Source organism: Xenopus tropicalis, chromosome 7, assembly GCF_000004195.4.
Source record: "Xenopus tropicalis strain Nigerian chromosome 7, UCB_Xtro_10.0, whole genome shotgun sequence".
NCBI lineage: Eukaryota > Metazoa > Chordata > Amphibia > Anura > Pipidae > Xenopus > Xenopus tropicalis.
Genome location: NC_030683.2, coordinates 113,176,803 through 113,189,599, shown reverse-complemented (window position 1 = coordinate 113,189,599; position 12,797 = coordinate 113,176,803). Strand labels below are relative to the sequence as shown.

Below are 12,797 nucleotides of genomic sequence, written 5' to 3'. Positions count from 1 at the left end.
TCTCTTTCTTATGGTGGAGTCGTGAACACTGACCTTAATTGAGGCAAGTGAGGCCTGCAGTTCTTTAGATGTTGTCCTGGGGTCTTTTGTGAGTTGTCTCTGCGCTCTTGGGGTAATTTTGGTCGGCCGGCCACTCCTGGGAAGGTTCACCACTGTTCCATGTTTTTGCCATTTGTGGATAATAGCTCTCACTGTGGTTCGCTGGAGTCCCAAAGCTTTAGAAATGGCTTTATAACCTTTACCAGACTGATAGATCTCTATTACTTTTGTTCTCATTTGTTCCTGAATTTCTTTGGATCTTGGCATGATGTCTAGCTTTTGAGGTGCTTTTGGTCTACTTCTCTGTGTCAGGTAGCTCCTATTTAAGTGATTTCTTGATTGAAACAGGTGTGGCAGTAATCAGGCCTGGGGGTGACTACAGAAATTGATATTGAAATTGAAAATTGAAATTGATAAACCACAGTTAAGTTATTTTTTAACAAGGGGGGCAATCACTTTTTCACACAGGGCCATGTAGATTTGGAGTTTTTTTTCTCCCTTAATAACGTAAACCTTCATTTAAAAACTGCATTTTGTGTTCAATTATGTTATCTTTGACTAATAGTTAACGGTTTTTGATGAGCAGAAACATTTAAGTGTGACAAACATGCAAAAGAATAAGAAATCAGGAAGGGGGCAAATAGTTTTTCACACCACTGTATGTGGGCAGACTATTTAATTTGCCACTGCATTTTTATTACCGATACTGCTGCATTATTAAACATTGTTTTAAACATATACATATTGTTAAAAAAAATGCTACTGTTTGGTTCCTGTATTTAAAATTGTCTCCCTTAAAAGGCACTTTAAAATTCTGGCATGGCCAAGTTAGGTAATAGAGCCCTGATATTGAACACTATGGATGAACCTGTTCACAAAGCCACCTGTGTATAGCTAGCAGTTCATCTGATTTGAATTGGTAACCTTCTAACCTGCACCTTTCCTGATGTTGTTGAATTCCAAACCTCAGTATCCCCCCCATCAGTGGGATGCTGGGAGTTTTAGTGCAGCTAAAACAAAGTTGCTCTCTCTAGTACAGATTTGCTCCTTTTACAGATACTTTTTTTTTTTTTTTCTTTTCCCCAATCCCTTTAATACTGACCACCTATAAAATGGCCAAGAATGAAAGTGTAGCAATATCTGTGCTGTAGTCCTAACCCTGCAGCATGTCTTTTTTATGGGATTGATTTGCCCAAAGCCCTGCTATGCTCTGAATATTCCCTATCACCAATATCTACCTCTCATTACCCAGTGCAGAAAAGTGGCTTTTTTTAATTTCTCTTTTTATAATCATATATATTGAGTTAAGCTTTGCTTGCCAAGTCATGTTTTCATTCTGTTATGCTGTGATATTAAACACAGATTAAAGTGTTACAAATGTAAATCCCCGGTGATCTCGTTTGTATTCTGTATATGGATGCCACACCATGAAACCCCCCCAAAAGCTAAACATATTGGTGGTCATTTAGAGTGCTCATTCTAGTAATACTTGCACCCCTGGATGCAAATTCAGTGCATTGGGTGTCAGTGGAGTTGACGCAAGAAGATTTTCTTTTTTTGGGCCCAGCTTGGATGGGCACACAAGCCACTGCTTTCAGGTCAAACGTTTTTCAAAAAGATTTTTTGTAGCCTATTTCGATGTTAAACATAGAGCTGCGCGCAAACTCTCTACTTATGAGACAGTCCCCCTAGTTACACAGGCTTTAAGCCGGAATGTTTCATTTCCACAGAAGATGCCAACTGCTCTTCTGTAACGGACAACACGCTAGGACAACAGACCAAAAAGCACCTACTACAGTTGAGAGGAAGGATAGCTCAATTGGACTGGGGCGACACCCTGGTAAGGTTGGGTGGGCTGGGAATCCAGGGTTAGGGTTCGATTCCCGCATGAGATCGTTCCTCCGATGTTTTGTTTTTTTTTTGCTCAATGTGTTGTTTTTATTGAAATTTGCATTCGGAGTTGTAAGATTTACATTCATTCGTTTTCCCAGTGGGGGGGGGATTCTTGCACCTTCCTTAGTTTTTGGACTCTCCCTTGACCCCCAGTCCCAGTACATGGAAGTGTGTCTGTCAGAGACGCGCTCGGGTGCTGTTTTGACTTTTTCAGTGGCTGCATTCACATTTCCCCACCAATCCTCTTTTTGCAATTTTAAAGGGCAGCTAATGATTTATGATACCAAGCTATCAAATTGCCCATTATGGTTGCTGTGACAGTTAGTGGAAGTGTGCTGTCAGTACAATTGTGCGCTATTATCATTCAGGGTCCATGGATGCCACCTGCTTTGGTACATCTGTGCATATTGGGCATCATGTCACCCCATCACGTGTGAATTAAATGCGGCATATTGTAAAATTTTTTAATTTTTTTTAGAAATGGTATAAAAACCGCTAAGTTTAGGAAAGCTTTGTATGGGGGTACTGTCTATGAGGGCACTTGGGGGCACTTTCTATGGAGGCATTGTGTATGGAGGGTACTTTCTATGGGGGCTTCTGTCTATGGGGCAATTGAGGGCACTGTCTATGGGGTCAATTGGAGGCACTGTCTATATGGTCAGTTGGGGGCACTTTCTATGGGGGGGTAATGTCTATGGGGCAATTGGGGGTACTGTCTATTGGGGCACTGTGTATGGGGGGCAAAGCTGGTACATAGTTAGAACTCACTTATAGTTATAGTTAAATTTATATTTTATATGTAGGAGTTGCTATATTGTTTTCCTTAGGTAGTACAGTATGAGGGTATAGCACATTTGCATCTGATCCCACCATTTCAACTATATAAAAGGAGTAGTTTTAGAAAAAAATGTGGTGTTAATTGGGGCTTGACCACCAAAGTGGGCGTGGTCAAACGCGCACCAAATCTTTTTCTCCCTCTTCATTTTTCAAATCTTGGGAGGTATGCAACTTTTACATAGCAGGGCAACAGTACATTATATTTTAAAGGAGACATATACCATCATTTTTAACTTTATACTAAAATGTAGCTAATACTATAAAATTGAATAAAATAACGTTTATTTTTTACCAACTAATCAAGAACGCTGGGCAATTGCTGTACAGACGCTGAAGCCCCTCCCAATTGCAGGGCTTCCGGCTAGCGGAAACAGGCTGTCTGTAGCTGGGGCCGCCGGCCCGAGCTTCTTCCTATAGAACCGCGGCAGCCACTAAGAGAAGCCTGAGCGTGAGATGTGGGCGGCGATTTTGATAACGTCATTTTGGCGCCCACGTCAGTCCCGCTGGGGTCCTGATCTGCTGTTCTGCTCCCGGCCGGCCCGCCCGTCCGTCCCTCCCAACCCACCCCGCCTGCCCGTCCCTCCCAACCCCGCCCTCCCCACTAGCGGCTCACTGTGCTCCCAGATTCGCTGCGTCTGTGAGGAATGTTAGGAATCTCTTTATAAAAAAAAAAATGTTATTCATAATAAAGGAGTCAAAACTTTTTCTGCTATAAACTGACCCTAATGATAACTAAATGTGTGTTATTTGCTTGCAACTCCCTGCATCCATGTTAGGTTCCTGTTATATATAGTTATATTGTTTATTTACTTGATCAGGTTCTGAAAGTGAAACAGCAGCTATGAGAGTTTTTTACACGTAACTCCCTGTAACTTGTACTTTGACACCTAAACTGGGTTTTTTGGTATTTTCTCCTGCAACAACTCCCTGCATCCAATCCTACAGTGTCCCTGCCCATCAGTGTTATGATCTGCAATCACTATGAGAGTTTTTTACATGCAACTCCCAGTACGGGGTCTTGCCATAATTTCGATCTCCATACCTTAAATCTACTAAGAAATCAATAAAATATTAATTGAACCCAATAGGATTATTTTGCATCTGGTAAGGATTAATTAAATCTTAGTTGGGATCAAATACAAAGCACTGTTTTATTTTTACAGAGAAAAAGGAAATAAATATTAAAAATCTGAATTATTTAATTAAAATGGGGTCTATGGGAGACAGGCTTTCCGTAATTCGGAGCTTTCTGGATATTGGGTTTCCACATAAGGGATCCCATACCTGTATTAGATTTTAAATAATGCAGAATTGGATCACTATGACCCTAGTCACATGGGGTTAGTTGGCATTTCTGTGCTTCTGATGAAACTGAACCTGCTGTGTGTTGTGTAAATGGTAAATGTACTTGGTACCGTAAATATTATTGAAACCCCTAGAAATAAGTTTAATAAATAAAAATTGGGGGGCGGGGGAATCAGGTGAACAAATCTACATGCAGTGTAACAATATGATGAAAATTGATAGTTACTAGCTCTGATATAATTAAGGAGTATGCCCGGGATCGCTGCCGTTTCCAGAGGCGCATTGCTGAGACAGAAGCTGCCATTGGATTCTGCATGGAGCCCCCGCACAGAAAGAAAATCTGGGCTCGTCTCCATGAAAGCAATAATGAGTAGAAATATAGCTGTAACTGCCCACTCTGTATTGTAATCGGGGTATTACCAAGCTACCCACAGATTTATTTATTTATTTTTTTTACTTATGTGGGCAGACTATTTAATTTGCCACTGCATTTTTATTACCGATACTGCTGCATTATTAAACATTGTTTTAAACATATACATATTGTTAAAAAAAAATGCTACTGTTTGGTTCCTGTATTTAAAATTGTCTCCCTTAAAAGGCACTTTAAAATTCTGGCATGGCCAAGTTAGGTAATAGAGCCCTGATATTGAACACTATGGATGAACCTGTTCACAAAGCCACCTGTGTATAGCTAGCAGTTCATCTGATTTGAATTGGTAACCTTCTAACCTGCACCTTTCCTGATGTTGTTGAATTCCAAACCTCAGTATCCCCCCCCATCAGTGGGATGCTGGGAGTTTTAGTGCAGCTAAAACAAAGTTGCTCTCTCTAGTACAGATTTGCTCCTTTTACAGATACTTTTTTTTTTTTTTTTTTTCTTTTCCCCAATCCCTTTAATACTGACCACCTATAAAATGGCCAAGAATGAAAGTGTAGCAATATCTGTGCTGTAGTCCTAACCCTGCAGCATGTCTTTTTTATGGGATTGATCTGCCCAAAGCCCTACTATGCTCTGAATATTCCCTATCACCAATATCTACCTCTCATTACCCAGTGCAGAAAAGTGGCTTTTTTTAATTTCTCTTTTTATAATCATATATATTGAGTTAAGCTTTGCTTGCCAAGTCATGTTTTCATTCTGTTATGCTGTGATATTAAACACAGATTAAAGTGTTACAAATGTAAATCCCCGGTGATCTCGTTTGTATTCTGTATATGGATGCCACACCATGAAACCCCCCCAAAAGCTAAACATATTGGTGGTCATTTAGAGTGCTCCTTCTAGTAGTACTTGCACCCCTGGATGCAAAGTCAGTGGAGTTGACGCAAGAAGATTTTCTTTTTTTGGGTCCAGCTTGGATGGGCACACAAGCCACTGCTTTCAGGTCAAACGTTTTTCAAAAAGATTTTTTGTTGCCTATTTCGATGTTAAACATAGAGCTGCGCGCAAACTCTCGACTTATGAGACAGTCCCCCTAGTTACACAGGCTTTAAGCCGGAATGTTTCATTTCCACAGAAGATGCCAACTGCTCTTCTGTAACGGACAACACGCTAGGACAACAGACCAAAAAGCACCTACTACAGTTGAGAGGAAGGATAGCTCAATTGGACTGGGGCGACACCCTGGTAAGGTTGGGTGGGCTGGGAATCCAGGGTTAGGGTTCGATTCCCGCATGAGATCGTTCCTCCGATGTTTTGTTTTTTTTTTGTTTTTTTTTGCTCAATGTGTTGTTTTTATTGAAATTTGCATTCGGAGTTGTAAGATTTACATTCATTCGTTTTCCCAGTGGGGGGGGGGGATTCTTGCACCTTCCTTAGTTTTTGGACTCTCCCTTGACCCCCAGTCCCAGTACATGGAAGTGTGTCTGTCAGAGACGCGCTCGGGTGCTGTTTTGACTTTTTCAGTGGCTGCATTCACATTTCCCCACCAATCCTCTTTTTGCAATTTTAAAGGGTAGCTAATGATTTATGGTACCAAGCTATCAAATTGCCCATTATGGTTGCTGTGACAGTTAGTGGAAGTGTGCTGTCTGTACAATTGTGCGATATTATCATTCAGGGTCCATGGATGCCACCTGCTTTGGTACATCTGTGCATATTGGGCATCATGTCACCCCATCACGTGTGAGTTAAATGCGGGATATTGTAAAATTTTTAAAAATTTTTAGAAATGGTATAAATACCGCTAAGTTTAGGAAAGCTTTGTATGGGGGTACATTGTACATTGTATGGAGGCATTGTGTATGGCGCCCACGTCAGTCCCGCTGGGGTCCTTATCTGCTGTTCTGCTCCCGGCCGGCCCGCCCGTCCGTCCGTCCCTCCCAACCCACCCCGCCCTCCCCACTAGCAGCTCACTGTGCTCCCAGATTCGCTGCGTCTGTGAGGAATGTAAGGAATCTCTTACTAAAAATAAAATGTTATTCATAATAAAGGAGTCAAAACTTTTTCTGCTATAAACTGACCCTAATGATAACTAAATGTGTGTTATTTGTTTGCAACTCCCTGCATCCATGTTAGGTTCCTGTTATATATAGTTATATTGTTCATTTACTTGATCAGGTTCTGAAAGTGAAACTGCAGCTATGAGAGTTTTTTACACGCAACTCCCTGTAACTTGTACTTTGATTCCTAAACTGGGTTTTTTTGTTATTTTCTCCTGCAACAACTCCCTGCATCCAATCCTACAGTGTCCCTGCCCATCAGTGTTACGTTCTGCAGTCGCTATGAGAGTTTTTTACATGCAACTCCCTGTACGGGGTCTTGCCATAATTTCGATCTCCATACCTTAAGTCTACTAAGAAATCAATAAAACATTAATTAAACCCAATAGGATTATTTTGCATCCGGTAAGGATCAATTAACCCTTTAAGTGCCCGCAGAATTCGTCATTTCAGTTCCCCCCAGTGCCAGACATTTTGTAAACATTCTGTGCTCTCTCAATGTAGGGGCTTTTACTGGGGGCAGGGTTAAGTTTAGGTAGGCAAACTATATATTGTTTTTTTTAGGAGAACCTGAGCTTTCCAAATCTACCTGAGTTTTTGTGTATTTCCACTTCTGGAACAAGATTTAGAGCTTGAAATACAAAAAAAAAAAAAAAAAATGCTATTTTTCATGATATAAGGATTTCTACCAGAAACATATTTTATTTTATGGACAAAAATTCAACTGATTTGGAAAGCCTCATGTCTCCCGAACGTGCCAATACCTGATATGTATAGTTTTATTGAGATTTCGGACTTCTATAGATCAAAAACTCCCAATAGTAAATTACTAAATTTTCAAAGCATTACAGCAGAATACGGCATACTTTACATTCCAAAGCCAAAAATCCTGGAACATTAGGTTTACCCCAGGAAACCATACATTTTTGAAAACAACACATTCTGACGAATCCGAAATAGGTAACTGTCTTCCAACTCCTAAGTATCAAACGGCAATGCTTTACTGAATTTAGCATTTTCTATAAAAAAATATGAAAATTCTAAAAAATCACCTCAAATCTTCCACTTTCAAGCACCTTATCTCCCACATAACATTAGGTACCAAGAAAACACACCCTAAATATGAAAGCCAGGGGTCCACTGAACAGTTTGATGCCCATTGTGCATAGGATCACCGATGTATCTGGAATTTAGAAACCCCAAAAGGAAGTTAGTACATACAGTGGCTTGCAAAAGTATTCAGCCCCCTTGAACTTTTCCACATTTTGTCACATTACAGCCACAAACATGAATCAATTTTATTGGAATTCCACGTGAAAGACCAGTAAAAAGTGGTGTACACGTGAGAAGTGGAACGAAAACCATACATGATTCCAAACATTTTTTACAAATAAATAACTGCAAAGTGGGGTGTGCGTAATTATTCAGCCCCCTGAGTCAATACTTTGTAGAAGCACCTTTTGCTGCAATTCCAGCTGCCAGTCTTTTAGGGTATGTCTCTACCAGCTTTGCCCATCTACAGACTGAAATCCTTGCCCATTCTTCTTTGCAAAACAGCTCCAGCTCAGTCAGATTAGATGGACAGCGTTTGTGAACAGCAGTTTTCAGATCTTGCCACCGATTCTCGATTGGATTTAGATCTGGACTTTGACTGGGCCATTCTAACACATGGATATTTTTTGTTTTAAACCATTCCATTGTTGCCCTGGCTTTATGTTTAGGGTCGTTGTCCTGCTGGAAAGTGAACCTCCGCCCCAGTCTCAAGTCTTTTGCAGACTCCAAGAGGTTTTCTTCCAAGATTGCCCTGTATTTGGCTCCATCCATCTTCCCATCAACTCTGACCAGCTTCCCTGTCCCTGCTGAAGAGAAGCCCCCCCCGAGCATGATGCTGCCACCACCATATGTGACAGTGGGGATGGTGTGTTCAGAGTGATGTGCAGTGTTAGTTTTCCGCCACACATAGCGTTTTGCATTTTGGCCAAAAAGTTCCATTTTGGTCTCATCTGACCAGAGCACCTTCTTCCACATGTTTGCTGTGTCCCCCACATGGCTTGTGGCAAACTGCAAACGGGACTTCTTATGGTTTTCTGTTAACAATGGCTTTCTTCTTGCCACTCTTCCATAAAGGCCAGCTTTGTGCAATGCACGACTAATAGTTGTCCTATGGAAAGATTCCCCCACCTGAGCTGTAGATCTCTGCAGCTCTTCCAGAGTCACCATGGGCCTCTTGGCTGCATTTCTGATCAGCGCTCTCCTTGTTCGGCCTGTGAGTTTAGGGGGACGGCCTTGTCTTGGTAGGTTTACAGTTGTGCCATACTCCTTCCATTTCTGAATGATCGCTTGAACAGTGCTCCGTGGGATGTTCAAGGCTTTGGAAATCTTTTTGTAGCCTAAGCCTGCTTTAAATTTCTCAATAACTTTATCCCTGACCTGTCTGGTGTGTTCTTTGGACTTCATGGTGTTGTTGCTCCCAATATTCTCTTAGACACCCTCTGAGGCCGTCACAGAGCAGCTGTATTTGTACTGACATTAGATTACACACAGGTGCACTCTATTTAGTCATTAGCACTCATCAGGCAATGTCTATGGGCAACTGACTGCACTCAGACCAAAGGGGGCTGAATAATTACGCACACCCCACTTTGCAGTTATTTATTTGTAAAAAATGTTTGGAATCATGTATGATTTTCGTTCCACTTCTCACGTGTACACCACTTTGTATTGGTCTTTCACGTGGAATTCCAATAAAATTGATTCATGTTTGTGGCTGTAATGTGACAAAATGTGGAAAAGTTCAAGGGGGCCCAATACTTTTGCAAGCCACTGTACAAATTGCCCAGGAGATCTCTTTAGCTACTGAAAATTCAACACATTTACTGCATTTTCTGTGGGGTAAAAACACAAAAAAATACATTGACCCCCCAAAACCATATATTTTTGGAAAGTACACATTCGGGCGAATTCAAAATTGGTATCCATGTCTTTCTACTCCAAACTACAGAGTCGCAGTGCTTTCCCAAAATTGCTAGTTTTGGTGAAATACCTGAAAATCACATCAAATCTTCCACTTTCAAGCACCATATCTCCCACATAACATTAGGTACCAAGAAAACACACCCTAAATATGAAAGCCAAGGGTCCGCTGAACAGTTTGATGCCCATTGTGCATAGGATCACCGATGTATCTGGCATTTAGAGACCCCAAAAGAAGTTAGTGCATACAAAGTGTATACACTGCAATATAAGCTACCGGCATGTGCATTATGCGGCATAAGACCCCCTAACAGTAAGGAGACCCTAGAAAACTATATATTTTCCAAAAGTACACAATCTGAGAAAACAAAAATGGGTAAATACATCTTTCTACTGCAAACTACCAAACTACAAAGCTATGCTAAACAGAATGGTTTTTATGACATTTCTGAAAATTGTCACAGCTTGCATTTTACCCCATTATGTACCCCCACAATTTGTACCGTATCAACATAAAACATTCCAAATATGAACGCTAGGGGTCTACTGAACAGTTTGATGCCCTATATGCATAGATTTACCAAACTATGTGGGGTACAGGGGCACCCAAGTAAAAATAGTGCATTTCATATAAGACGCTCCGGCTCATGCAGTTTTTGCACCCGGTATGTGTATTATGCGGCATAAGACCCCCTAACAGTAAAGACACCCTAGAAAACCATATATTTTCTGAAAGTACACATTCTGACAAAACAAAAATGGGTAAATAAAACTTTCTACTGCAAATTACCAAATTACAAAGCTATACTAAACAGAACTGTTTTTGTGATATTTCTGAAAATCATCACAAAGCTTGCATGTTGCCCCATTATGTACCCCACATTTAGTAACGTACCAACATAAAACATTCTAACTATGAACGCCACTAGTCTACTGAACAGTTTGATGCCCAATATGAATAGATTTACCAAACTATGGGGTACAGAGGATGCCAAATTGAAATACAGCAGACAAAATGTCCATGTGCAAAGACAAGTAACAAAGAACAATGTAAAAAGCAATAAAATTGATAAAAATAAAAAAAAATCACTAAAATCATTTTTTTTATTTTTGCCTAATAATATCTGCGGGCAGAATAACAGTTTGTCTGTAAAACTTATTTGCCCAAGCCAAAATACTCAAAGTCAAGCGAACAACAACTATGCATAACTGAAAATGCTATAAAATGGCTAAACATGCAGTAAAATACCCAAAAATGCACCAAAATCACAGAAAATGTAGTAGAAACACCAAAATAATACACAAAAGGTATTGCGCAGTGCGGTTAGCGAATACACTATCCGCAATGGCAATAAAACATTTTTTTCAGGCAGGAATAAAAACGATGCGATTAAAAAAAAAAAAAATTACAAAATTACGTAAGTGTGTAAGTGTGTGTGTACATTAGGTAAAATGTGTTTTGTGTCCATGTGTGTGAGTGTGCAAGCAAGTGTGAGTTTTCTCTAAGTGCTGTAAGTGATGAATGTGTGAAAACCTCACAAAAATGCATGTGTGTGTGTGTGTAAGTGTGTGTAAGTGTGTATTAGTGTAATAAGTGTGTGATTGTGTGTTTGTGTGTGTATTTGCCACCTACTTGAGGTCTAGGTGAGGATCTGCAGGAGAAAAACGATCTGGCACAGCAACAGCATTAACTCATGTGAGGGGGCGGGTCAGGAAGCAGGGGGGCCAGAGGGGGAAGCTGGAGAAGGGAGAGGAGCTGCAGGGAAAGCCACGTGGATGGCAGGTATGTCCCATGGGGCCCCTGGGCGATCGCGACCCAGGGGCCACTCGTTCCCCCCTCTGACTATTGTCTAGAGGCTGGGGAACGAGTGGGGAGCGAAGGAACGGCTTGAAAAGCCATTCCTCCGCTCTCAAAACCAGAAGTGCAACAGGACGTAGAATCTACGTTCTGTGGCACTTAGGTACTTTAGTACCCAGGACGTAGATTCTACGTCCTGTGGCACTAAAAAGGTTAAATCTTAGTTGGGATCAAATACAAAGCACTGTTTTATTTTTTACAGAGAAAAAGGAAATAAATATTAAAAATCTGAATTATTTAATTAAAATGGGGTCTATAGGAGACAGGCTTTCCGTAATTCGGAGCTTTCTGGATATTGGGTTTCCACATAAGGGATCCCATACCTGTATTAGATTTTAAATAATGCAGAATTGGATCACTATGACCGTAGTCACATGGGGTTAGTTGGCATTTCTGTGCTTCTGATGAAACTGAACCTGCTGTGTGTTGTGTAAATGGTAAATGTACTTGGTACCATAAATATTATTGAAACCCTTAGAAATAAGTTTAATAAATAAAAATTGGGGGGCGGGGGAATCAGGTGAACAAATCTACATGCAGTGTAACAATATGATGAAAATTGATAGTTACTAGCTCTGATATAATTAATGGTCAAATGAATCCACTCTTGATAACCGGAATGAAGATTCTGTCTGTACGTTGTTCTTAAATAAAGTGCTGGTTAAAGAAATGAACTATTTATATAGGGCCCCCCATTAACACACGTGCGCAGTACAAAAAATGTTGGCAGGCCCCTTTTTGTGTGTAATATAACCAGCTCACGTTCATCTATAATAAGCAGCTCATTGATTTAATGTGTTAATTAAAATTCAGTGCATTGGGTGTCAGTGGAGTTGACGCAAGAAGATTTTCATTATTGGGCCCAGCTGGGATGGGCACACAAGCCACTGCTTTCAGGTCAAACGTTTTTCAAAAAGATTTTTTGTTGCCTATTTCGATGTTAAACATAGAGCTGCGCACAAACTCTCTACTTATGAGACAGTCCCCCTAGTTACACAGGCTTTAGGCCGGAATGTTTCATTTCCACAGAAGATGCCAACTGCTCTTCTGTAACGGACAACACGCTAGGACAACAGACCAAAAAGCACCTACTACAGTTGAGAGGAAGGATAGCTCAATTGGACTGGGGCGACACCCTGGTAAGGTTGGGTGGGCTGGGAATCCAGGGTTAGGGTTCGATTCCCGCATGAGATCGTTCCTCCGATGTTTTGGTTTTTTTTGCTCAATGTGTTGTTTTTATTGAAATTTGCATTCGGAGTTGTAAGATTTACATTCATTCGTTTTCCCAGTGGGGGGGGGGGATTCTTGCCCCTTCCTTAGTTTTTGGACTCTCCCTTGACCCCCAGTCCCAGTACATGGAAGTGTGTCTGTCAGAGACGCGCTCGGGTGCTGTTTTGACTTTTTCAGTGGCTGCATTCACATTTCCCCACCAATCCTCTTTTTGCAA

General features: G+C 40.9%; 1 protein-coding gene across 2 annotated transcripts in view; it reads left to right on the top strand.

Annotated features, from left to right (window-relative positions):
- pih1d1 (PIH1 domain containing 1) overlaps positions 1–12,797 on the top strand; it is a 506,577-nt gene that overhangs the window by 10,633 nt on the left and 483,147 nt on the right. For both annotated transcript variants that reach the window (XM_031904792.1, XM_031904791.1), the window contains exons 3-5: positions 1,770–1,879; positions 5,595–5,704; positions 12,380–12,489. The gene's annotated coding sequence lies outside the window, so the exon portion shown is untranslated. The remainder of the gene's footprint in view (positions 1–1,769; positions 1,880–5,594; positions 5,705–12,379; positions 12,490–12,797) is intronic.